The 27,447-nt window shown below is 43.1% G+C and overlaps 1 protein-coding gene across 3 annotated transcripts in view; it reads left to right on the forward strand.

Annotated features, from left to right (window-relative positions):
* Positions 1 to 27,447, forward strand: part of GRAP2 (GRB2 related adaptor protein 2) — a 67,816-nt gene that overhangs the window by 6,208 nt on the left and 34,161 nt on the right. The window contains exon 1 of one of the 3 annotated variants that reach the window (XM_019446952.2): positions 22,166 to 23,422. The exons of the other annotated variants lie outside the window; for them this stretch is intronic. The gene's annotated coding sequence lies outside the window, so the exon portion shown is untranslated. Of the gene's footprint in view, positions 1 to 22,165; positions 23,423 to 27,447 lie in introns of those variants that run through there. 3 annotated transcript variants of the gene reach the window in all.

Raw genomic sequence — 27,447 nt, forward strand, 5'->3', positions numbered from 1 at the left:
TCATTATACAACACCGGGCCATATACTCTAGAGATCTTGAACAGTTTTACAATTTGCAGCATATTCTCTGTGAGTCAAATTGAATTAAAATGAATCCCATGGGCTCTCTAAATATCGCTTTTTCACATTGTGGTCCATCAGCAAAGGTCTGTGAATCTTTGGCCTTCTCAATGCTTGTGGTGATGGGGTTCAATTTCCAGCAAAGGAACTTGTTCCTTACCTAGCCCAGCACACAAAATTCTCCACTAATTGGCTTCTGAGCCACCCCAGGGAGGGACTTGAGACCCATTACAGAGGTGAAATCCTCCCTTTCCACAGTCAGCATTCAATCCCTGTTGAAGGTGGGGATGACGGGCTGCGCAGAAATGAGTGAACGTTGGCACGATGGGGCCAGGATTGCTGTCTTACTTACATTTCTATTTCTCTTAATATTTATCTTCCCTTTACAAAGAACACCACTTTGGATTTCTTTACAAAGAGAAAACTTTACAATGAAATAGGTTTTGAGAGAACATCGTCAATCTTTGTCTCTTTATTGATAACTAGTGCCATGTCCTTAGGATGGTGTCCAGTTCAGGCATCGAGTCTGAAGACAAACTCCTTTATGCTCTCTGTCCCAACTGCTCCTGAATATGAGGGTTGAGTATACCCACCAAGGATTCCCCTAACTTAAAAATACCGTGTTTACGTGCCCGGAATGAGGCCTTGTTACCAGTGTATGTGTAACTTCATCTGCACGGTACTGAAAACACACATCCCCAGATAAATTAAGAGGGAAATGTTTAGGGTCTAAAAATCCAATGGAAAAGATTGCATGTGCTCATGTTATGTCGTCTGAGGGTGGGAATCCTCAGGCCGAAGCAACTTTTGTTCTACACAACTGCATTTATCATCGACTGATTCGTTCTTTAGTTGGGTCACCTTTTTGTTTGTTATTTTTGGTTTCAGAAAGAGCATTTAATATAAGTAGATTCTGCTTATAAGTAGACCCAATATTGTCTATAAAACTTCATGTTTATAACATAATATTAAAGCAAACCTCTTTACAAAAGGATCCACTGGTAAACAAAGAACACCATGTAAATCTAGAGCCATCTAAGTGCATTTAGATTTCAAGTTTGAAAAATGATTATTTGGACTCTTTTCGAGAACTTTGTTTTTTGTAGACAGAGGCCTGTGTCATTGAATAAAACTACCTTTTTAGACTGGACTTGGAGTGTCTCTCATGTAGTAAACAGGAATCTTATTTTCCCTAAATTGTGATAGGTTCTTTTTTAAAATGACTTTACTGACACAGAGGGGAGGGAGGCTATCAATTTGCTCAATATCAATATGAGTAATACCTCCATTGCTTATATGATATTCTTCTGAATATCTTCTGCATCTTAGGTCCTGATGAAATTCCTTTCATAAGTCTAATTCAGTTGCTCTTCATAGAGCCTACTTCATTGGGATACTATAAGAATAAATGAGTTCGCACAGATGTTAAGTGCCTTGGGAAAAAGGCACTATGAAAATGCAAAATTATATCATTATGGATTATTTCTTTGAAACTTGGTCATTGTCTTTCCACTTTTATATAAAATATATATCCCTTACTGCCTGAAACCATCTCCTTTAGAACCGCTGCCTTCTGGAAGAGGTGAAGTTGATCTCGATTCCCACAAATTGCGTGATTCTCAGAGAATAATACCAATTCTTAAACAAGTAACAGTTAGTTGCTGCTGGATTCATCCTAGGGAGAGACTCTTCATTTTCATACCCTCGTAAAACAAATTCAAAATTTGGTCAAGAATCTTTGAGACCTAAGTTATTTGAATCAAAAGATGGGGTTGATTGGCCCCCATTTTGTCCATTTTGAGTATTTGCTAAGGCATATCTTGATCTGTAAAGGATCAACACAGCCTCATGTGTCTCCATCTTTCTCTCTTTCTTTCTTTCTTTCTTTCTTCCTTTCTTTCTTTCGCCTGCCACTTTAAAATTCTCAGGAACAAAATAAATTTAACAAGTAAGCATTACAAACATGTATTGGGCATTTGCTATGTATTAAGACCCTGTATTAGGCACTGAGCTCTCTTCAACAATGTTAATATTAGGTTTCAAGAAGCTTGAGCCAATAGACAGTCAGTAAGCAATTTTTAAAAACACTTTTCTTTTTAAATATGCATTCACTGACAAACATTATAGAGAATGAAAAGAAATTATTACTAAGTACAGGAGGATAAAAGTCTTATATGCTCTCCAAAGACGATGTAAGACATTTTATGAAGAAAGTGAGGGAAATTGTCCAAACATAAAGAAAAGTCGAAGTATTAGTATAACGAATACCTCTAGACTCGCCTGCTAGGCTTACCAACTGCTATCTTTTTACCATATGTGTTCCATCCTTTTGCATTTCTTTCTGAAGTACTTGTAAGTTGCAGACAAAATGACACTTCACTCCTCAATAATTGGGTATACATCTAAGAATAGGGACATTCTCCTATATAACCACAATACTAACATTATACCTAGAAGATGAACTCTAATTCCTTAATATCATTTAATATTTAGACCGTATCTAACCTTCACCATCTGACCTCCAAACACCTTCTGTACCTTTAAAAACAAAGTAGGATCTAATTTTTATAAAGAAAAGCACATTTTGCAATTGGCCTTTACGTCTTCTTGTTTAATAACTGGATTTTTTTGAAGAGTTAGACCAGTTATCTTGTAGAATGCCCCATGTTCTGGATTTGTTGTTCCCTCATGGTGTCATTTAATTTACTCCTCTGCCCCCTGTATTTCCTGTAAACTCCAAGCTTTGACTAACACATTGATTAGATTTCAAGTAAGCGTTTTTTACAAGCTGCTCCATATCACATCTCATCAGGAGGCACATAGTGCCAGGTTGTCTGTCTATTTGGGATTCTCAGTTTGATTATGGCTCAAGGTAGCGACCTCACTCCAGGGAGCTCTCGTTGTAAAGGTACTTTCTCCACCTTTGCAATTAACGAGTTACCTGAGGAGGTGACCGTTGGTGCTGGGGTAGCACCTTAGTTCCCAACAAACTTCACCTGATGGCATTAGATGATAATCCTTGCCAAAACCGACTCTTCCACTGAGGGATCATATCCATGTTTTGTACACTTCGAAGAAGGATTAGACACACAAATTCGTCATTTTTAGCAACAATAGCAGGTATTATTGAATGCATACATTCAGGCAGTAACAACTACAACAACGATAGTAAGGAACATTTACTGGGTGCTTGCTGTGGGTTTGGGGCCAGTCCTCCAGGTACTACCTGGGCCAGGTGGGACAAGCTAGTCTTTCTGTGCCTTCGTTTCTTAAGTTACAAAATGAGAGTAATAAAGGTACCTATCTCATCGCATTGTTTTGGAAACTAAATATAGTTGACTCTTGAACAACATAGATTTGACTGCACGGGTCCACTTACACTTGGATTTTCTTCCATAACTACAGTACAGGACTGTACATGTATTTTCTTTTCCTTATGATTTTCTTAATAACATTTTCTTCTCTCTAGCTTACTTCATGGTAGGAAGACAGTGTATGATACATAGAACAAGCAAAGTTGGTGTAATCGAGTGTTCATGTTATTGGCTGGGCTGCTGGTCAACAGTAGTCTATCAGTAGTTATGTTTGGGGGGAGTCAAAAGTTAAATACAGATTTTCTTTTTTTTTCTTTTTTTTTCTTTTTTTAATGTTTAAGAGAGAGTGCACACAAGCGGGGCAGGGGCAGAGAGAGAAAGGGAGAGAGACAATTTCCAAGCAGGCTCCACGCTATCAGCGCAGAGCCCAACGTGGGGCTCGAACCCATGAACTGTGAGATCGTGACCTGAGCCGAAATCAAGAGTTGGACGTTCAACCAACTGAGCCACCCAGGCGCCCCTAAAAGTTATACACAGATTTTCGATTGTGTCCCAACCTGCACACTGTTCAAGGAGCAACTGTAAATTATACATGTGAAGTCCCTAAAATGGTGTCTTTCTGAAGACAGGCCCATTTAATGAGAAGTGACACAAATGGAACCAAATGGGAATCAGTAACAGGACCTCACGCCACCACCTCCCACGTTTTAAGTTCTTGTAAGTAACCGAAAATCTGGGAGCCAAGATATATTTTAGGTTTTGTTCATCTGAATGATAACAGTACATTAAGCATAGATGAGGATACTTATTTCATTTACATAGCTTAAGGCTCTGTATGAGAAACTTTCAACAAAAGATGCCACTAGGAACTGAAAAATATAGAACCATGAAGGAATAGGAGGGAAGCAAACAGAAAGGAATAATACGAGAGGGAAGTTATGAGTCCGCAGAGCCCTGGGGCAGGAGATGGTATTTTGATATAGTCAAGAGGGGAAAAAACTCCCTCTCATTTTCCACATTTCTGTACCGTATAAGATTTTACCACTAAAACACAGGAGGATACCCATTGTCAAATTTATAAAAGCTCCCACTGGATTTCTTTATGGGATGATGGATGAGTCTTACAAGTAGGTAACTTCCCTGGTCGGGTATCTCATACTCTCAGATATTCCAGAAGGCAGTCTCTGCTTCTGAAACAAAGAACTGTATGCAGAAAAGGCCTTAAAACCAGTGTCCGTCCCTGCACCTTCATCAGCATTACAAAAGAGTTCCAGTACTGTCTTCTCCACTCCCTCAATTGCCCTACAGAAAGCTCTCAAGTGTAATTTTCTAAAGAGAACTAAGAATAAATGAGAAAAAAAAAAATCCAACATTAATAATGTTTTTATGCACTTCGAACACAGTCATTGCTAAATTGGTTCTGCCTTTTTATGTTTTTTAATGAAAAGCAGCCTAATTGATCAATTGGTCATGAATAATACTTTTTCATTTGTTTTTCTCCACGCCGCTCAGCCTTCCAGAACCACGGGCGTAATGCGGCAGCCTACAAAGGGTTTATGATTTGTGTCTTTTGTCTAGTGCTTTATGGGAAAATACTGGAAGCAAACTGCTGAGAACTCGGTAGGAACTCAGTAAATAATAAGTAGATAGTTCACTTGTTAAATATGGCTTTAAAGAAATCTCTTTCAGATAACCAGGAAATATTACGAGGGAGGTACACAAGTAGGGGAAAAAAAAACAACAAAGTCCCTGGTTGATTGGTCATTTGCAATTTCTATTCACTGGGGAGACTGGGTAGCTGAGTGGGTTAAATGTCCATCTCTTGATCTCAGCTCAGGTCATGATCTCACAGTTCCCAAGTTCGAGCCCCACATCGGGCTCTGTGCTGATGGTGCTCCGCCTGCCTGGGATTCTGTCTCACCTTCTCTCTGCCCCTCCCCCACTTGTATACACTCTCTCTTTCTCTCTCTTTCTCTCTCTCTCAAAATAAGTTAATCAATTTAAAAAAATTTCTATTCGTCATTTTATAGGCCATAGGTTTCCCGTCTTTTATGGGGTAAAATGTGAGGTCAGATTAGCTTTCCTCCCCTGAATAGATTTATGTTCTAAAAATACGGATTATGGAATCTCCAAAGCCAGCAGGAAAATCTCAGCCATACATTAAATACATGAATACGGTCAAGTTTTAATACGTCAAGCTTTGAAGTTGATCATAAATATGTTGATATCCATAGCACATAGATTCTTACTGGCAGTGGTAAGGTAGGGGTCAGAAGAGAGTGTCAGCCACACATTTAGAAACTGATGGAAGCCATAGAAACTCCTCAGGGAGATTAAAAAAAGGGAGGGGGGGTGTCTAGCACTCATCCATATGCAACTTTATACAGAATTTCTAGTGTTTCATGAATTCCCCTGGAGTCTACACATACATCCTCGACAAGAAAATTTTCCTTTATCTGAAGTTATTTTATCCTGAGCCCTATAAAGTCTTTCAAAAGAGTGTGCACACATTATTTCATTTGATCTTTGAGGTAGACACACCACATATTTTACCTCCAGTGTTGCAGTGTGGGAAAAGCAACGCTCTAGAATTTAAGTGACTCTCTCAAGGTCATTTTGCTAACATCCGCCAAGACTTAAGACCAAGGCTGTGAAGTGGGTACGCACGGCTCCTTGTACGACACCGGTCCGGGCACAGCATTCTGGGGACACAGGAACCCTTGATGGGCTTCTGGAGATCTGAATGCTGGCTCTCCTAGAAACTACCTGCGTGACTCTAAACAAGGCCTCGTAATCTCTCTGGGCCTCAGTTTCCTTCGCGGTCATGTGAGAGGTTAGACCATGTGCTCCAAAGCCTTTTTGGTTCTGTTGCGAACTACTTGACCCCCCTGGGTCTGAGAACAGAGGGAAATGACCTTTTCTGCCATAGATGGCAAGACCTTTCATCCTTCTCTGGAGGTCACACAAGCTGGTGTCCAGGTCACGATGGGTCCCTTTGCAATATCAAATCCCGTTAGAAGCTATAAACATAATAGTGTTTTTGTGGGCTGCTTGTTCATTGTTCGGCTGGTTGCTTCATTTCCCTGCGGGGCTGACTGCCTCGCAGCGGATTTGCTCTCTGTGCTCTGCCTCAGACAGACATACCACGATTATTTATTATCCCTCTTGGTTGGTTCCGAGTATAATATGGAAATAAATAATGATGATGGACTTATTTGGGGCTGATAAACCTTATCCTTCTATAAAGGTTATTCCTCTTGAAAGACCTAAACCTTCCATCTGATTTTTCATTATTAAGAGTTATTTCCTTTAACGTCCCTGAAATGTGCTTGGAAATCGGAGACCCGTGAGAGGCCTGCAGCGCTGAACACAGAAGCCCTGCAAGTAGAAAGGACGTGACCGAGCCTTTTACTTGGGGAGATATCTGGAGAATCTTTGGGTCCATGTAATTAGGACAAATTCGTGTCAGCGTTTGTCTCAGATTTATAAAAAATGTCCGTCGCATATGCTGCCAAGGACACAAAATCCATGGTGTAGTCCCAGCTTAATTCTGAGTCTCTCTAGGAAGCTAAAACAAGCAGAAAATTCTCATGCTCCCTGTGTCAGTTGCCGGACAGACCCTGAGAACCGAAGGTCTGCTCCGCGTAGCAGGAACCGCCCTGCCCTAGGCCTTTGGACCAGCCTGAGCCTAGTACTATCCACAGGGCTGGGCCGGCCACCTCAACCATCAGGAAGGTTGCCACAAATCTTTATTTGTGATGACTAGCCAGAGACACGAAATCGGGAACCCCGTTGCTCAGTCCTTTTGTTTTGTGAATTTTCTCAATGACCTTCAGGCTGGCGAATGGAGTTCTAGCACCTTCGTACCGAGAAGTATATACTTTGCTCAGTAGCGTGTCAGGTCATTGACTGTGGGAAGAAACACTGTCCAGCAATGAGAGCAGTCTGCTCTTTGCTCCTATGTTCTGTGCTCTTTCCTCAGCTTTGTGGATGACCCACCGTGCCCTATCCCCTCCTCTGTCCTTGAGTGAAACCACACCATTCTTTAACCTGCTACACAGGACACTTAGGAAGTGACATGCATTGTTACCCCGAAAGCACTTCTCTACCTCTGACATAACATGAATATGCAATATCTCATTTATAAAATGCATAAGATGGTGCTTTCTTGTGTAGTCAAACTCCTTTTATGGCATTTCTCTCTTAGACCAGTATTGGTAAGTAGACTACTAATTCACTTCATCAACTAGGTCTTGTATGATGGTGACACTGGTACCTGGGAAATACCCAAATAAACAAAGAAGGAGAAAGTGTAAAGTCAAAAAAATGCCCTAGCTGGAGAGCAATTCCTAAGACCTGGAGCCAGGCAGATGGTGCTCTTAGATAGAACATTTTGGTTTTTTTCCAGCACGGATACACAGTTTTTATTTTTAAATGCAAGATGTAAAGGGCCGCCTGGGTGGCTCACCGGGTTAAGCGTCTGACTCTTGATTTAGGCTCAGGTCATGATCAAGCTCATGTAGGGCTCCGTGCTGGGCATTCTCTCGCTTAACATTCTCTCTCTCCCTCTCCCTCTGCCCCTCCCCTGCCTGCACAAGTGCACACGCAATCTCTCTCTCTATCTCAAAAAATAAATGAATACATAAATAAAGTCCATTAAAATGCAAGATGTAGGGAAAAGTAAGATTTACTGCTCAGCCAACTTTGTCAGCTCAAATTATTTCATGAAGTGAAGGGTCAGTTAGGTGCTATTATCATCAAGAGAACAAGCTGTAATGCTCTGTCATATAGATGCTATAAAAAATTACCTGTCTGGTTACTTTAATTCATCTTTGGGCTACCGTCAGCAGACATCCCCTCAATCCCTAATTCACGACACCCAGAGGTACCAAGAACATTTAGGGTAATAAAAACAAAAGAAAATGGTTCCTTTCCCCTAAGGAACATACAAGCTGTTAGGGAAACTGGGCAAATGAAAACCACGGAGCCCAACTCATGCCGACGAGATAACAGAGCAAGTGGGACAAGGAGGACTTTGTAGAAAGAGCTTTCTGGAGGAAGTGCACCTGCAGGAGAGGGAGGTGGCTTGATGAAGAGGCATAAATGTATGCACACACTTGCATCCTTCACAGAAATCAGGGGAGGAACTGGCTCTTCTTCGCTGATGATCCATTTATTTTATCCATTTACTTATATTAAATGACAAGCGTTGAGAAGGCTCTCATGGTTTTTTTTTTTTTCCTGGAGGAGCCAGAAATTTTACTTCTGCCACTAGAAACCGTGCCTCGGGCTCTTTCCCCAGATAGCCCACTCTTCTCTCACTTCCAGTTATGTCCCTAAATCGTCTTCTTCAAACGTTGATATCCTTGGTTCTTGTGACTCCTCTCCCATGATGAGATTTTGCATCCATCATCATTCTAAGTGCCCACCTCTGACGGACTCCAGTTGAAGGTCCCGCCTAGATCATGGTGCCCAGAATGGGACAGAGCGCCCCAGGAGCCATCTGGCAAATGCAGAACACCACAGAGTCATTGCCTCCCCTGCTCTAGACCTTATATTTCTATTAACATGGCCCAAGATTGTATTAGCTTTTTTGGCATTTGTGTCACACTGCTGACTCATACCGAAATTGTGGTCAACTAAAACCCATGAGTTCCCATGCGTTACTATTAAGCCAGATCTTCCTTATTCTCTACTTATGCTATTAATTAAACACATACACACACACACACACACACACGCCTAGGCACAGAGGTTTAAATGCAAAGACATTTATCCCTACCGTACTAAGTCATATTGATAACAACCTATCAAAATATTTCAGGGGCGCCTGGGTGGCTCACTGGTTAAGTGACCGACTCTTGATTTTGGCTCAGGTCATGATCGCACGATTTGTGGGATCGAGCCTCGCGTCAGCACTATCAGAGCAGAGCCTGCCTGGGATTCTCAGTCTCCCTCTCTCTGTCCCTCCCCTGCTCCTGCTCTAGCTCTCGCTCTCTCTCTCTCTCTCAAAATAAATAAATAAAGAGTTAAAAATTATTTTAGAGCTAGCAAACTAGTACTGTCTCCCAGCAGGTATTTGCTGCTGGCATAGCTAGTCTCATGTTGGATCCCCCAGAACAGGTCTCAAAAAGGATCAGGACTTCATTATCTTCTTCCTATCCGTGAATTGTCTGCAACCCTGGACAAATCTACATCTTTAGACAGATAAGTGAGCCTCAGTCTGTCTGACTTGGGAAGAAATGTGAACGGCCATTTCCTTCCCAAGGATGTACAACAGTGAGTCCGCTGTCTACAAAACTCTAAGTACAAGTTCCTTAGAGGCATATCATGCGAGAGGAGGAAAATGTTATTTCAGGCTCTCAGCAGCTTTTGGGAGATTTGGTTATGCTTACCACTGTCCGTTATAGTAATATTCATTGCAACTGTTTTCAACCTGTAGCTGAGTGTTCTGATTTGGGGCCATGGTAATATCTTGTGATGTCAGTACAGTTTCAGTGCAGTTATTTGTGATTTGAGTAAACATGATAAGGTGTATCTGTTTGGTCGCAAAGCTTGGTTTAAAGCGATTCTTCTCTCTCCATCCCCTCCCCAGCTGCATCCTTACCCCAACCTCTTCCGTTAGTAAAATAAGGACTTCAAAGACCTTAAAGTTTAGGTTTCTGTCAGACCTTTGGAAACCCCTAAAAGTCTTACCAAACTAGCTTAGCAGATCATAGGTTTTCTTTCCCGGCCAAAGCAGAGAACTCACAATAATTTGTATAACATGTCTAATTTCCAGCTAATCGAAATGTTACATTTCAAAACTCACACTTGTGAGCACTTTTTTTTTTTTTTTCTTACAGAAAGGTGCAGGGAACATCCACATTTTCCTAATCTGTCACTCTAATGCAAATTTTAATGTTGCTCTCATGACCTTGTAATCATTAAGATTCAAAGAGCTCCTCCCCTCCCCCTCCCCAGTGATTTTGATCTATGGCATTGCTATCAACTATTCAAACACCAGGGGAAAGAGCCTGTTAGAAATGAGGGTCTCAGACCCTGCCTCAGAACCGCAATCTGAACTTTAAGAAAATTCCCCTGGTAATTCTTATGCACAATAACATATGAGAAGAACTGACCTACAGTACAGCGTTTTCACCCCACTTTACCCAGCATCTGTCTTGTATCATAATACAGTTGTAAAATTGCATTTCGTGTTGATTAAGAGTTTAGAGTAGTTAATTAAAATTTTACCAGATTTAAAGAGTTTATATACATCCAACTATTTCTCAAAGTATATATCACTGGCTTTAAAACACTCTTGACTTTCTGAGTTGTTGTTGAACAGGGGTTGTCAACAGAGAGCTATTTGATATCCCCTCCCTGCCGGGGACATCTGGCAATTCCTGGAGACATTTTTCATTGTCATAATTTGGGGTGGGGGATGCTACCAGCGTCTGGTGGGTGGAGGCCAGCAATGCTGCTAAGGATCCTACATTGCACAGGACGGCCCCCTTAGCAAAGATTTAACCAGTCCCAAATGTCAATAGTAATAATGTTGAGAAAACCTGTTACGGAGGTATATAGTTTGTAGGTAAAGAGTCAGACGTGCAACCATACATTACACAACTCCATGGGAAAATGGAGCTTTGTGGTATGTCACAACACGGCCAGAGAACAGATAGGCTGGCAGTGGCCTGAATGATGATGGTAGGGACATGGGAGGAAGGGAGTAGGGGATCCAGCCACAGGTGAAAAGAGACATCTAGAACACATGGTCACCAGTGCTCTGTGCACAAAGACAGTCAGCTTTAGGGAACAGGGATGGGGTTCAGAGACGGGACACCAGAGATGAGCTGGGGGGAGGTTGGAGAGACACAAAGCTTCAGTCCTAGAGTGGATACTAGATATGATCCGCAAATGGTGTTAGGCCTGGAAAACAACAAAGGATTTCAGGTGTTAGCCTGGGAGGATACAGTGGATTTCAGGTAAATCCAGTAAAACAGGGACTTAGGAGCAAGACAAAGTCCCATTCGCTAGAATTGGGACACTTCTGAGCCCGGCTGCTGCAGGGGGTGACCTGAGGCAGAGTTAGCCAAGCGTTCAGCCACAGTGAGCTTCTTAAATCCCTCCCAACCGAGAAAAGGCTTAGTGCTGAGTTTACAGTACGGTAGACTCGCAGGAAGGGGTCAAGTGCTTCCAGCTACGGGGAACAGTAGGCAAGAATCAAGCCAGGTCCTGACACCAGCTGGTGAAAAATCATGGGAGAAGAACTGGAATAGAGCTTACAAGGTCCTTGGGGTCATTTCCCTGCTGCACCGCACCGAAATCATTTCAGAAAGATTATCTACTCTTCAACTGTAAAATTTCCAGAGAAAGATGTCTTAAAGATTGCGTTGATACCTTATAATCCATCTCAGTCAAGCTTCTTCGCCATTCCTAAGCCCAAATCCCCTTCATGAGATGTAAATTGGCCTTCTTTCATCCAGCCAGGGTGGCTATGTGCTAACATTCAGTATGCTGAACAACCCAAGAATGGCCGTACCCAGCCTTCTCTTTTCTAGGGTAAAGAATCTCCATTGCATTAGCACGGCACCCTAAGATCCTCTCCCCAACCTCTTAATCCCTTTGATATTGTCTGGAATCCTCTCCGAGTCCTGCCTGCTTGTGATAGTCACCACCAAAGTGTACTTAGTAAATGTATACTGCGTGCTGACTGCCCCTTTGACAATAGAAGGCAAAGAAGAGAGAATCTAAAAAGATACATGTTGGGTTTTGTTGGTTTTCATTAGCCTCTTTTGTCTCTCGAAGGAGTTGTCATTCTTTGCTGAGTTCATAGTCCAGTTGGAGTGATAGTCCTTAGGCTAAGTTCCACTGCAGAAAGTATTCTGCAAATACTTTCACCGTGACCCTCACCTGAGGACAATAGAGTACGCTATCATATAAAATAGCTCCGATGTGAATTTAGCTGTGAATAAAACTGGGATAAATGCATTTGTTCAGTTCCAGAGAAGGCATTATACTGCCATGTGGATTTTGTTTCAAATGAGCTGCAAAACAAAATTCTTTTCCACAGAAAGGGATTTGTTCAAGTGAATTCGCTCACTTTGCTGCGACTGGATTAATTTCATTTCACATCATGTCTCTAAGTAGAAAAGTAAACTGATTTGCATCAGGCTAAATGGATATGTTGATGTACCCAAAGTCAGTAAGACTCATTCCAACTAGATTACAGCAATCACGGTGTCCTGGTTGTTTTAGCTGCTACAAAGTAGTTGCAAAAGTGCGCTGCTTCGGTATGTGAGAGGCAGTTTATAAAGTCACCATAGATGGAGATGTTGCAGAACGAGAGACAACATAGAGGCATCAAAGGAGATGAGCATTTCTCCCTTCCTCCAGGTTGACCCACCCTTTCACTCCTCAATGTTACAAAAGAATATTCATTGTATTCGGTACCCGTGTTCTAAAAGCCACCATTTTATATTTTTGAGTTGTGCTCTTAGCACTGCTCAAGATACACACCCAACACCCACTCGTGGTGGCACAGGTATTGACTATGGGCTTGCTGAGTGTTCGGTACTGTGCTAAGTACCACCACCCACCCCCTAATGGACCGCTACCCTACACGCACTCTATCCTCTCTACCTTCTGCATCACTCATTTCCAAAGCCACACTCCCATCATCCTCCTGTGACTCTCCATCGCTATCTATCTCAGGACCCTTTCTTTCATTTCTCCCAAATTGCTGACTTTATCCTGGTGTGCACTTCTAACACAATAAGGCTGCTAGTGGAAATTTTTCAGATTTCTATAGCTAGTAGTTTCTATAAGTAGTAGTTACTTTCAAAGGAAATAGCTTGTGGAGATGAGCCTGTGGTGTCACAGGGCTGTTATGTGGATCAAACGCAATAATGTGGATAAAAAAGCCATTTATAAATTGTAACATGCTCTCCAAAGGTAAATTATGACCGTATTACATGATTTTAGGGTTTAAAAAGCAGCTGGATGATATATAAAAATTCAGTAAGACTCAGTAGCACAGTTGGAAAAGGAAATGAGAGAATTTAGGGCATTGACCTCCCCATCAATAAGCTAGAGGCCCCCTCAACGTCTTTTACAGCCAGAGCACACCCATTTTGTTGAGAACGTACACTCGGTTCCAAGGACCATGTCTGCTCGCCATTCTGGAACAAGGCCTTCCCTCTTGCTTGAAGCTACCCCATCCCCCACATAGCCACCTTCCTAAATCCAAGCCAGCCTTGAAGGGCTAGCCCCAAACCTGCCCCTTCCTCCTAGTCCTTCCCCAGACAGAATCAGTCTTCCTCCCCAGCACTCATGTCAGCCTTATTTATGAGGGGTTCGATCCCCTCAAATAGACTATGACGTGCCGAAGGGCAGGATCCATGCTAGCATCTGCCAGGCCCTCCCCTGCCAGTAACAACTCAAAGTAGAGTTGCCAGAGGCTAACAGGGGATTCCAGGGACCAAAAATGGCCTCCAAAAAAGGTTTTATCCCCAGAGACTGGTCTCAGACATGGAAATATTTTCACTCACGTAACCCATCTAAAATGGAACAGGGCCTATTAAAAAGAGTCGCAAAGACTCCATGCATGGTGGGGTCATAGAGGCTTTTTATTACTCCTCTTTGTCCTTTCCTGTACATTTCAAACTCCTACTTTGAAGTGAGTTAAGTAACTTTTATTGTCACCTGATTTTTAGCCCTGAAGTTTTCCTGTAATTTAAATTACAAAAATCATTCTTCACTTCCAGCTTAGTTGTATTTTCTCTACTGAACATGGTCCCCCTGAAATTGTTAGTTCTTAGACTATGCTTCACACAATGCCAGATTGCATCGCACCCTTATTGAAAGGATCTCCTTGTGCAGAGTGTGTGTGTGTGGGGGGGGGGTTCTTGGAGGATGAAAAGCACCAGTTTTTAGCACATTAAAAAAAAAATCCTTGAGCTGTTTTGTTATTTTAATACTTTATCTTTGGCAGAGCAGAAAGTCTTTTTTAGGAATTATCTCTAAAACGATTAGCCATGTGACTATTGCCAAGTACGTAATAGGTGCTCAATAAATATTTTAAAAATAGATTAAAACACTATGCACTTCGAAATGAAAGATAACTTCAGTCCATCTAAAACAGAAAGCAATGGGTATAGTTTCCGATTGCTCCTCTTTTGTGTTCATTAGAAATCACAGAGGGGCACATGGGTGGCTCAGTCGGTTAAGCATCCGACTTTGGCTCAGGTCATGATCTCGTGGTTCCTGAGTTCCAGCCCCACATGGGGCTCTCTGCTGTCAGCACAGAGCCTGCTTCAGATCCTCTGTCCCCCTCTCTTTCTGCACCCCCCCCCCCCCCGCTTATACTGTCTCTCTCTCTCAAAGTAGATAAATAAATAAATAAACATTAAAAAAATTAAAAAAAAAAAAGAAATCATAGAAAATGGGGAAAAGATCCAACACCATTATGGACTCTGCACTGCTGAGAGCAGATGGTCATTTTGTGGATAGCGGTTTGATGCGCAATTATTTGAGGGGTTTATTGTCATCACAGTTTAAAGCTGTGTCGTTACTGTATTGCAAGATTGGCCCAGAGCCCTCATCTGATACCAAACTCTCCAGCCTCACCTCTGCTTTTTCATCAGCAGTCCACGCCCCGCTTCTGTCAAACTCTGTGCTGCGGTCCTGGCACAGACCCCAAGCCTAAAACTCCAGCCAACTCCTTAACAACACACGACCTCCCCTTCACCTGCCAGATGCTTCTTGTGTTCAGACACTGCACCCTGAAATCGGGGGCTTTCAATGAGTTAAAAAGGGAAATATAGAATTACCTCTCTCTACCAGTATTTTAAGTGTTCTTGTAGACTTAATGAGAGCTCTTGTATAAAACCACTTGAACTCTTTCTTAAGATATGCTCATTTTTTTCTCTCTTTGATTGAGCTGTTGACCTTCTGGATATAGGACCAGCTATTACCTCGAGTATGTTTGGAACTATTCTTGCCCTAACCATTCTAAAATGTAATTAGCATTACAACATTATTGTAGGAACTCATCCCCTTGGGCTGGGATCTCATTAGACAGCACAGACCGAGCAGACTCGTGCGTGCCTCACACTCAGGGGGAAAAATCTCTAAGAAAAATCCATGGCATTGGGGGGAAAGTTAAAACTGGTGATTTCGTGAGCCCTCTCTTGCACATTTCTTTGATTTGTCTAAGGATATAAACAGAGGACTGTGGTTCTTCTGTTTGAAAAACGAAAGCAACTCTGTTTTCTCAGAGCTCTGCTTATGCAATGTGGCTGTTCTCACGGCTCTGGGTCAATCAAAACCCTAAATAATGCATTTTCGAACTCTGGCTTCTCCCTCTAAGAAATGCATCTCATTTTAAGGCATGATCCCATTCACCCTTGCAGCCACAGATGTTATAGGGAATGAATATTTTCCAGGGGGTAGGTAACAAATAGGGGAAAATTGAGGCCCAAGCAGGTGTAATACTTCATGGGTTATTCACACTCTTCCTTGAACATTCTCCACCTCTCCCCCATAGAAGATTTTTATTTTCTGCGTTGAAAATCATTTCATGCTGCCTGCTCAGTTATTTCAGTACGTTTCCTAACTTTTGGACCAATCCCAACTGTTATGAAATCTTATATGAATAATAATGAAGCTCTTCATTCCTGGGGATCCTGAAGGTTATCATTTTCAGTTCATCGCAGGGCGCTTTGGATGCCTCGACCGAGTCCTAAATGATTGGAACCTTCAGGAGAAAGCTTGCCTGATTCTGCCATTCACCTCCTTTATGAGTCTATAATGCATTTTATTGTGCAGAGATATGTCACATACACAGTCATTTCTCATTATTATAATAACACTTTTCCTTAATTGCAAAAATATATCTGACCTGAATTTATTCTTGTCATGGCTTGTGTGCACAAGCAGAGTCTTGTTTGCCTGTACATTATATTAATAATGTATAAATTAGCTTCCCAGTGCTGCCCAAATAAGAAACAGAAAGGATTTATCTAAATCATGAAACATGAAATGAAGCTAACACTTTGTTAATTATATTTTAAGGGCAGTCTTGGCATTAGGTAGTGTAACAAAATTTAGGCCTAATTTTTGAGAGAAGATAACAGAAACCCCACTCAATTAACAAAAGATTTGTTTAGCACCGACTGTGCACAAATTCTGAGAGGCAAAAGAGGCTAAGACAAATAAAATTGGCCAATTCAGTTCTATAGCCATAGCTAAAAGGCAATAAAGGGCAAGGTAACATAGTGTTTTGATTTAGTGTCAGTTAGCTTAAATATATTAAATTGAACCATATGATGGGGCGCCTGGGTGGCTCAGTCAGTTGAGCCTCCAACTTCGGCTCAGGTCATGATCTCGTGGTTAGCAGGTTCGAGCCCCGCATAGGGGTTGCACTGAGAGCTCAGAGCCTGGAGCCTACTTCGGATTCTGTAACTCCCTCTCTCTCTGCCTCCCCTGCTCGAGCTCACGCTCGTTCTCTCACTCTCTCTCTCTCTCTCTCTCTCTCTCAAAATCAAATAAACATTTAAAAAAACTTAAATTGAACCGTATGAAATTGACAATGTCTGACCATTTTTCACCAAAAGAAGTGGCAATTTCATACGATTCAACCTAATATTAATGCACTCTTAAAACGTACCAGGTCCTAAAACATTAGACTGTTCATTTTCTTTCTGTTTTTTAAATTAAATTATTCATTTCAAGCTGTCATTGTTAGAAAATCAATACAAGGTAAATACAGGTCAGAGATTTTACTCCTGTTTTTTTTATTTTTATTTTTGTAGACTCAAAATTAACATAAGTTTGTAGTTTTAAAGTGTCTGATTATATTAGATATTTCTCTTTATTTGCCTTAGAGTCATGGACCCTGCTACCTGTCCTTCCATTCAATTTTTCATGCCATTCCCACTGTGATCTTCACGCAAAACCATCATCTCCATTCCCTTCTTTTCTGCAGAAATGGATGTTTGACTGCAGAAAACTCCACTTTTTTGAAATATTTCTCTATAGTGGATTAAATCTAGTGTCCAGTTTGACCCAAAATTATAGGTTCCCGAGAAATCAAAACAAGTTGCCATTCACGTATGCCACTAAATCCATTCTTCTAATTCCTTCAACATTTAACAAATAGTTACTAAGCACCTATTTTGCACAAGCATTGAAACTGGTCCTCTGCCAAATATGAAGCTGTATCAACAAAGATGTGTGAATCAATATAAATACAGATTTAATGCTAACTAAATACCAGGCACTGCTCCAAGCTCTTGACATGTATTAATCTATTGAGCCCTCCCCAAGGGGGTGGGTACCATTGTCATATCCATTTTATAGATGGGGAAACAGACCAGAAAAGTTAAGTGAGCTTCTAGAACCCAAACCCTTAACCAAGGCACCAATAATTGATCTAGTCATGGTGGGGGACCCATGTTAAAAAGTAAGTGTTTCTCCCAAACTATGGCCCCTAAAGTCTGACCAACTCCCAGAGCCTGCAGATGCCCTCAAATAGTAAGTACCAACCCAGGCGACTCGTATACAACATCAGAAAACATTTGTACCTAGCCTGATGGGTCTCCTTCCAGCTCAGGACACTGAAGCATGCCCCCTGGAGGCCCTCAGCACACCCCGGGACACACATGCTGACCTACACATTCCTGCAGAGTCACATCTTAACCCAAATCTTATCACAACCCTGCCAAAGGCCAGGCACTATCAAGAAAATGTTCACCCTTCTTCCCGTTAGGCCCCATGTGTGAACACTGATAACAGATCTAAATTCGAAGAAAATCAACAGAAGTCATCTCAGTCAACCTGAAAAGTGTAGTGACTCATTCACACCCTTTCACAGGGCTCCTACTGGGCGGCCCTGGTTCACCGGAGCAAGCCTCCAGGCATCCTGCAGCCGGGGCACAGCACGAGGACCAGAGGAGCCTTGACTTCCTTGTGCTCAGCATCTGAGTTGCTCAGCAAGCTGCCCCTGTTCGGTGCTGCCCATGACCCCCCTGCTTATGTCCCCAGGGCAGGCTAAACAAGGTTGCCTTGGAAAAAAAGAACAGAGGAGATGCTGACTTTTCAGCCCCAAGAGTAAATTCCATCACTATGGAGCTAAAATCATAACATCTAAATTTGACTCGACTGGTGTCTGCTCTTATAAATACACACACACACATGTGGATGCTTAAACCATGTGTGCGGACTGCCAACAACAAAACAAAACACAACATCTCATTAGAAAGACGAGCTGGTAGACCAACTCACTAGAACAAAGAAAAGAAAAGCAGGTACTCCAATTTCACCAAACACACACACACACACACACACACACACACACACACACACACTGGTGTAGTGAAGCCCATGAGAAAACTAGTTGCCCTGGCAATGAAGGACAGTTTATGTGCTCAAGGATTTTCTTGTTCAAATTTAAAGGAGCCACAGGAACTTACTGAGCTTCCGTGGGCTAAGTTTTAGGTCTCCGTCCTGAGACGAGGGTCTGTCTGGCTTCTATTTCAGCCTCTAGTAAAGCCGTAAGCAGAGTAGGTAAGAGCAACAGCTCGGGGGCCAGGCGGCACTGGCTGGAGCGTCAGCACCACCATTTCCCAGCTGTGCCGCCCAGGTGAGTTACTTAACCATCAGTTATGGCGCCTCCATCTCCTCGCCTGTAAAATGGGAGAAATACATCCAAAAAACGGACCTGCCTGGGTTTGTTGTGGTGAAAGAACACCTGGTAAAACATTTGGAACGATGCCTGGTTCTGAGCAAGCCTTCCACAACATGTGAGTTATTTGCAACAATAACTTGAGATGACTTCCCGCATCCCACCTGAAACTGACTTCTTTGTTTTTACCGTAAGTCTCCCAGCACTGTAACCTCATTTTGTCTCCTTTTGTGTGCATGCAGAGGGAGGATGTTTAGCTGTCCTTGGAATACAATCTCTCCTTTCATTAAGAACCATTATTAAGTCTCTCTAAGTTTCTCTCCTGCAGTAGATGATCCAGATGACTTAATCGTTCTGCTTTACATGCTTTAATCATTTATTTGAACTTCTCAACCATCCAGATTTAGTACACACAGAAATATCATCTAGGAAACGTTGGTTTCAAAATTCCTTATCATCTGCAGCCCATGAGCTCAAATGTTTAAAATCCATTGTTTGTAAGAGCAAACTAAAGGTCTTTACCATATTAGTCAGTTGGTTTTCCTCTGTCACATTGCCACAGTCACCTCATTCTCATCTGCATAGCTCAGCACAAGCCAAAACAGAAGAGACAGAAGGTCATTCGTTCATTCATCAAATGTTTATCGAGGGCCCACTATGTGCCAGGCAATGTGCTGTGCTATAAAATTACAAACGAGACTCTCTCTACTTGGAGAAATTTACAGCTTAGGAGGGAAGATACAGAAGTAAACAAATCATTGCAAAAATCTTCCATTAAATGATGTAATTGACTGAGAAAGTGCCAGGATACCCTTGGGGCAGAAGGGAGGGAGAACTCAGCTCTACTTGGTGGGTCTGGAAAGGTTACACAGAGAAAGTGACTTTGGAGCCACGCTATCGAGTGGCAAGGATTGGAAAAAGGAGGAGGAGAGTCTTTGGGGAAGATGGAACACCTAGGGACAATGTGAACGTCATGTCACCCGGGAACCTTCCTTGGTGCTATTATGACTGGGGCCTGGGGTCTAGGAAAAATACAGAGACACAAGGCTGCCCACCCTTTGGAAAGTCAGTAGGGAATGTCAAAGTCACGTGTAAAGAGTAATCTATGTATTCTTTACTAGTTATTTTTTAAAATACCTCTTAATATATGTGACATATATGAGCTAAGATAATATTCATGGAGAGGTCTTCATTTTTAATTTTCTAGAAATTAATTTTCCAAGTACAATAAGATGGTAGCATTATTTCCATTATTTATGCCTGGCATAGTAGGTGTCTACTTATTTGTTTACTTATTATCTGACCCCCCACCCCCAGCCAGAAGACCATCTCCACAAGGTTAGGGACTCTGCCTCTTTTGTTCACATCTGCTTCCCCAGCACCTAAAACAGTGTTTGATTCATGATAGGTACTCAATAAATATTTGTGGAGTAAATGAATGAATTTCCATGTGGGTAAAAAGAAACAATCATATCCTTTACTAATGAGGAAAGAGAGACCCTGGGACTTAAAACGGTTTTTCATGAACAGATCCAATTTGCAAAACTGGAACTGAAGTTTAAAAGCTATTTTTCTTTCTGAAGCTCTGCTTCTGGGAAAATCACAGCTGCCAGCTTAGATGGTGGTTTTAACTGCCCAGTTACAAATTCTGCACAGTTGTACATATTGGCAGAGCTCAGCTTCCTTAAATGCTCTTGGATCACTAAGGAAATGGTGATTTTCCTTATTGATTTAACGCCATTTCTTCTTTTGTGAAAAATCCCATGCGCTGCTCAATGGAACACGTACAATAAAAACCAAACGTTGGGGGCCAAAAATTAAGTAAGTCTCTCGTGTTCCTCTTCAGTCGTGTGATGCTAAACCATTTCTACTTTCAAGCTGGAGGGTTCAACCGTTTTCCCTTTTAAATTTAGCAGAGTGATTATTGCTCCCGGTGGATTGCATATATGCGCCTTTTGATCTGTGAAATAGCTCGTTCCTGGGTGAACTTTAAGCTCTGAAGGAATGCCTGGAAAATACTGTTTACGAATCCTAGCAGAAATGTTTCACATTCTCTTTACTCCAAAATGGTGGCAGCAAACCACTCTCTCCAAGATTTTTCAAGAAGAGGGAAAAAGAACTTTGGGCCACAGCGCTGTGGTAACAAAATGATGATCATCCCTCCCACGGATTTTACTCAATGGTCTCCTAGAAGCTATAGTGTAGGAAAGCCATCACCAGCAATTATTTATCACGAGCAGGATACTGAGCTAGGTCCATAGACTACAAAGAGGGAGGAGGCTTGGTTCCTACCCTCTGGAGCTGACAAATTAGCTGGCGAAGTTAGACACAAACCGCCAAGTGAAATTCCCGGTCACTAATGGACAACATAGTGTCACACAGGATTCCCAAGGGTCCAGAGATAACCAGACAGCGTCCCTAGAGGAGATCGTCTTGAATTTGAGTTGGACCTTTAGTGGGGGTCTGGAGGAAGGAAAAGCAGGAGGCAGGAGGGTGGGAGGCAGGCACATCAACAGGCAATTATAAGGCACTGCCATGCCTTGTAAATGGTGTCACGTAGGCCATGCGTGGACGCCATTGCCGGGGGCCCCACCTGGCTGAGGTGAAGGTTGTAGCAGGTAGGGCACGGGACAGCTTGGGGACGGCCTCGGATGTCACTCTCAGAACTTAGTGCTTGATTCTATAAGGAAAGAGGAGTCATCAAGCTTTTGAGCAGAAAGGATACAAGCTAAGCGGTGCTGCAGAGAAATGTAATCAAGCGGGGATCCGTGCTGTGCATTTAATTGGGGATTCTTCAGAATTGAGATAATGAGACCCTGACCTAGGCTGGGGACAGTAAGATTATCTCCATCACACGGTACATTCCTGTGCATACTTCTTAAGGATTTCTGCCGCATCGCACTCAGTATGCCTGCCTATCTCTGTCCTGTAAGGCAGCGATGCTGTGATACTGCGTGCTGCTCAGAGGTGGCCTCATTCCTTCAGAGCCCCACGGTTTGCACAGGGAACAGGCCCAGGTGTGGTCTCTGCGCAAACCTCAGAGCCCACAAAGTCCACATCCTCAGTTTACTCATACAGAAGCCAGCTCATGAGTGACGGGTGTGGGACATGACGGGATCTCCTTACTGCACTTCAGCAATGCTTCCAAAGCAGGTCCAAAGTCTGCTTTGGGGTGTGTGTGTGTGTGTGTCCACATTCTGGCACCATCCAGAGGAATTTGGGTCCTAACTGAAGTTGAAGCTCCTTTCTTTACTCCACCCAGACCCCTTCCCTCCAGATCCTGCCTGGGCTCTACTTTATTTTTGTCAACTCCTGGCCTCGGCGCTTTCCCAAAACGCCCTCCAGCTTCTAGCCCTCTGCTCACACCCTGCTCTTTCTCGTGTCCTGTCCTTGACTGTGCCATCCCTTTTGGAGCGCTTTACAGCCCCAGCTCAAGCCTCACCACCTTCAGGACACCCCTCTACATACACCGCTGTCTCAGCCCCTGCCCTAGGTAGACTAAGGTCTCTCTCCCGAGAGCTCCGCGCTACCTTGCCCGGGGCTCTCTCGCTGTGTCCCCGTGGTGTCTTACAATTGCCTGTTTACCTGCCGGGCTCCCACCCTTCCACCGTGAGCTCCCTGCGGCCAGGGACTGTGGGTATGCGTCACTGAACACCCAGCATCTAGCACGTACTAAGGCACATACTGGCACTTACTAGGCATTCCAATGCCTGATGAACGAATGAATGAATGACATTCGCCTTGCTGGTGCATTCATTCATCTAATAAACATTTATGAAGCAATTGCTTACGATCGGCACTGTGGTCGTCAACATTTAAATGTCAAAATATACGACGGCACTCAAGTTCCAAATGATGTGTGCGTAAATTATGCATGTGGAATGAACATGCACACACAGCAAAGACTGCCTCCCTAGCTACAAATACCAAAGCTAGCAAATGCAGTAAACTGTGTACCAGATGTCCCTGAAATTGACAAAGAACCGAGAACCAAAAATGACAGTTAGCTCCATAAGGCCTGTAGAAGAAAAACGAAAAGAGTAAAAGAACAAAAGAACCTCCAGCAGAAGGAAGTGGCTATGGTTTTTCTTCTATGCACTAGAGCTGGGGGTGGGGAGGATTTCTACAAGCATTCTATGCTGGGCAGGTTCATGTAAGTCTGAGTTCCTGAAGGGTTGGCTCTTAGGAGCTGTTAGGAAAATTCATTGCCATGCACGAGTCAGGGGACTGTTTTTTATTTCACCGGAAATTGTTAATGGGGACTGCATTAGTGGCCCCTTATTGTTCTGCCTGATGGAGAGACAGCAGGTTCACCCAAGCAGTTCTGGAACCCTGATCGCTGCCAATTAGGGGAGTATTGTCTGGCTGACATAATCAAGTGAGTATAAATATATTTATTGTGATTGGAAGGGGGAAGGGAGACAGCGGAAAGATCGAGGCAGAAGCTGCCACCCCTTGCCTGGCTCCAGCCTGGATCAAACTGAGCATTTCTGTCACCACGTGCTCTCAGTGAAAGTGGCCACTGGCTTCCTGAGGCGGAATTCACAGTTGAGAATTCAGGACTAACTAGAATTGTTTTTCCCAGAAGGGGCCCTGTCTCTCCTTATTTTTTGCTCCTCCCTCCTTCCCCTTTTTTCATGTTCACTTCTGTGGAAGCTGAATAGAGAAGAGAAACCAGATGCTGCGTTGATCACATTTTAATTCTGCCCTGTCTGCCATGCTTCCCCCACTTAGCTTATCCACAGTTCAAAGCGATCGCAGACAGAACTCACTCCCCTCTCTGCCTCCCTGACGTACGAGTCTGTCTGGCACGAGGTTTATTTCATTGTCGACCGTGGAACTTTTGTAGGAATATCTGTCATGTGTCTCAGAGCTGGGGTTGAAAGACCCTGATAAAAATAGTTTCCTGCAGCGGACTGATATGGGAGGGATTTCTCACATCTAAACGGCTAAAAAAAGGAGGCACGTTTAGTCACATCTGGTGACATTCTCGTCTGACTGGAGAGCAGGGTCTGTGTAAGCATCTGCACAGATTTAAAAATGCAGGCTGCATCCCCAAACAAATGGCTTGGTCGGATACAAATGGCCGAAACACATTGTCATGGGGAAGGTCAACAAAAGCACTGATCCCTGGGCTGAATTTCAATTCTGGTCAACGCAGGGCCAGTCCGTCCAACCCATGGCTTTTGTTCTCTCATCCTTGACTATCGGATAACAGCATTTATAGAGCCGACTTGATTTCAGCTCTTTTCCTCTACACTTGACCTGTGAGTGCTGCTCTGTTCTTGGCACCTGTGGGCGGGAGACCCTTTCCAACGGCTACAACAGAGTAAGGAACCCCTCCCCCCCCCCAATTCTTTGTGTCCTGTTTGTTCCCTGCAGCCCGTAGTTCTTCACAACTGCAAATTGCTCTCAGCCTGTCTTGACTTTGACAGGAACGATTTTATTACTGGTAGCACGGATATGACACATGACAATATAAGGCAAGGTGTAGATACACAAAATAAATTTATAGAGATCACTCAGCCTGAGGCATCTGACCACCCTTATCCAGCCTGTTCCTGCTAAATGTTTCCTTCTTCAGCTGTTCAGGAATTGCCAAGGCCAATTGTCAAATTCTTTTTACCTAGCTACCAGAAATAAGTATTTTGCTGAAATTTCAAGTCTTAATGGACAAAACACTTCATTTTTCTGTTTTCTACCTCTTGCCAGATGTATCATTTTTGGAGAACCAGAGCTCATTTATCTCCAAGGGAGAAAAAAAGTCATTCCATATTTACTGGTTAGCAAATTACCACTGAGAGTAAAAATACAGAGGAACTCTCACTCTGTTAATTAATGGGTTATTCGCCTTGGCTGAACCCTGGCTGATGGAGAGCCCCTGTTCCCTTCAAGTTGGCTTAATTTTCTCTCGTTGGTTTTTGTTTCCTTGAAGCAAGAAGATTTCTTGGTTCTTTCTTCGTTTGATTCTGCTTTTGAGGACTGTGCCTGTATCCTTTGGGTCTGTTTGTTTTGTAGGCCGGTCCAATTAAACCCCTAGCATTTATTGAGGAACCTGTCGTATCGGGTACTGCGGATTCCTCTGAAATCCTCCCGGCATGGAAGTTGGATGGAGTCACTTGTGCTAACTCTCCTAACCCATTGGTTTTCTGCTGTGCAGATGGGGCATGAAATAGCCATCTATCAAGAGATAGCGCCATGTCAGAAACTGAGGCTGTGTTCTGTAGTCACGGAGACCTGGGCCATGCAGCAGTGCGATTTGGGGCACCTTCCTGTCTCTTCTCACTATAGATCCTGATGGGAACAGCAGAACTGTCTGTTCTTCTGTTCTTTGCTGTTCTCCATAACAAGATGGAGCCAAACAGGCAGTGAAGAGTCTGGTCTGACCACGTAATGTTGGTACAAGTTTACAGACAGCTGTAAGAAGGTATTTGGGGCCTGGGCATTTAGGTGGCATTTACTATTGTATTTGACGCGTGTCACTTAGTTACAGGGATAAACCCTCCTGAACACACATGAAGTTCTGGACCTGATGGGGCATTAATTACATCTCACCTCATTTTGATTCTTTTTACTCAGGGTGCTTCCTACTAGGAAATGATCAAAGAAAAGCCAAAAGTCCCCTTAATAGCATTACGCCAATGTCAGTTTCCTGATGCTGATACCATGCCGTGGTGACGTACGATGTCACCCCCGTGGGAAGAAGATGAAGAGGACAGGAGACAAATTTTTGTAACTTCCCGTGGGTCAATAGTTATTTCAAAATAAAAAGTTTAATGAGAGAGAGAGAGAGAGAGAGAGTATGGAATGGCAATTGGAGAAATGGGCGCTCGTGTTGGTTTTTACTTCCTGGCTGAACAAACATTTACATTTTGTTTGCCTCTTCCTCCCCTTTTTTGCATCTCGATCTTGTGAGCAGTCAGCCATAAAAGGGCTCATTTTTCTGTAGAAGAGAAAAAGGAAGCAGAGGGGCCAAGAGAACCCCTGCCAACATTGGGTTAGAAGGCCTACTTCCTGTCTTTCCCCACTCTCTACCTACACAAACTTACCTTCTGCAATCACAGTCCCTTCGTCCTTCCTTCCCACTTGAGAGGAGATACCTACAAGCGAGCCCCTCCACCTACACGAGATGTCCATCCCTTCCTTGTGTTTCCAGAGCTCAGTCCTTGTACATAATCGCCCCATGTGAGTTCCTTCTAACCCTGGTTTAATAACCACCTGTCTGGCAATAGCTTCCAACTTTATATGTCTGCTCAGACTTTTACGCTGAGATCCACACCTATATATCCAACCCCTGACTAGGAATCTCCACCTAGGTGTTTCCCAAGCCTTTCAAACTCCTTCCAAATTATCTTTTTCCTCCGATGGTCCCTTAACTCTGAGAATGTTATCACCGTCTACCGTATCATCAACAGCAGAAATGGGAGAGCCATTCTGGACCCACACTGGTCAAATATGGTAGCTGCCAGCCACATGTACTATTCAGTACTTCAGATACGGTCGGTGCAAATTAAGATGGGCTGTAATTATAAAGTACACACCAGAGTTAGTCCAGTAAAAAAGAATGCACAATATTTCAGTAGTACTTTTTATCGATTTCATGTTGAAATGATAGTATTAGGGATATATTGTGTTAAATGAATTATTAAAAATGAGTTGTTGTTTTTTTTTTAATGTGCTACTGAAATATTTAAAGTCGCATATGTGGCTCACATTTGTGGCTTGCGTATTTCGGCCGGAGAGCACTGCTCTAGACTCCTTTCTGCCTCTCAGCCACCGCCAGTTAGTCGAAGTAAGACACCAGGGACAATGTTAGTGAAGTGCACAGGCTGAATTTGAATTCTGGCCCTGCCGTATCTCGATACATGTGAACTTGGGCAATTCTGTTGCCTCTTTGCTCCTGAGTTTCCTCATGCATCAGATGGGTATAATAACAGGACTTACTCCTCAGGATCTTGCAAGTGTTAAATGAGATAACACGTAAAGCACTTACCCTGGAATCAAAACCCAATGTCAAGAGAAGGAGCACAGTCTCCCGCCGTCAGATTTCAGGCCCTCGCCGTTTCTGACCACTGCACTGGTTTGGCTGTCTGCAGCTCCACCTCGCCCTCTAGTCCTTCATGCTGCACCAGACTGGACATTTCCGAATGCAAATGTCAGCAACCCTTTCAGTGATTCCTCCTCACCCTTGGCATAAAGTTCAACGTCCTTGGCAGGCTGTACAAGGCCCTTCATGATCTGCCCCCCCCACCAATCACCAATCCCATCTCACGCCAATCCACTATGGTTATAATGAACCAGATGGTCTCCCCAACTCCTATTTACATGGATCATTCCCTCCATCGGTGATGTATGTGCCCTCGACCTGTCTGCAAGGCTCAGTTTATTTGTCATCTCACTCCG

This window comes from Panthera pardus, unplaced genomic scaffold, assembly GCF_024362965.1.
Source record: "Panthera pardus isolate Hobbes unplaced genomic scaffold, ASM2436296v1 HiC_scaffold_6, whole genome shotgun sequence".
In the NCBI taxonomy this organism is placed as follows: Eukaryota; Metazoa; Chordata; class Mammalia; order Carnivora; family Felidae; genus Panthera; species Panthera pardus.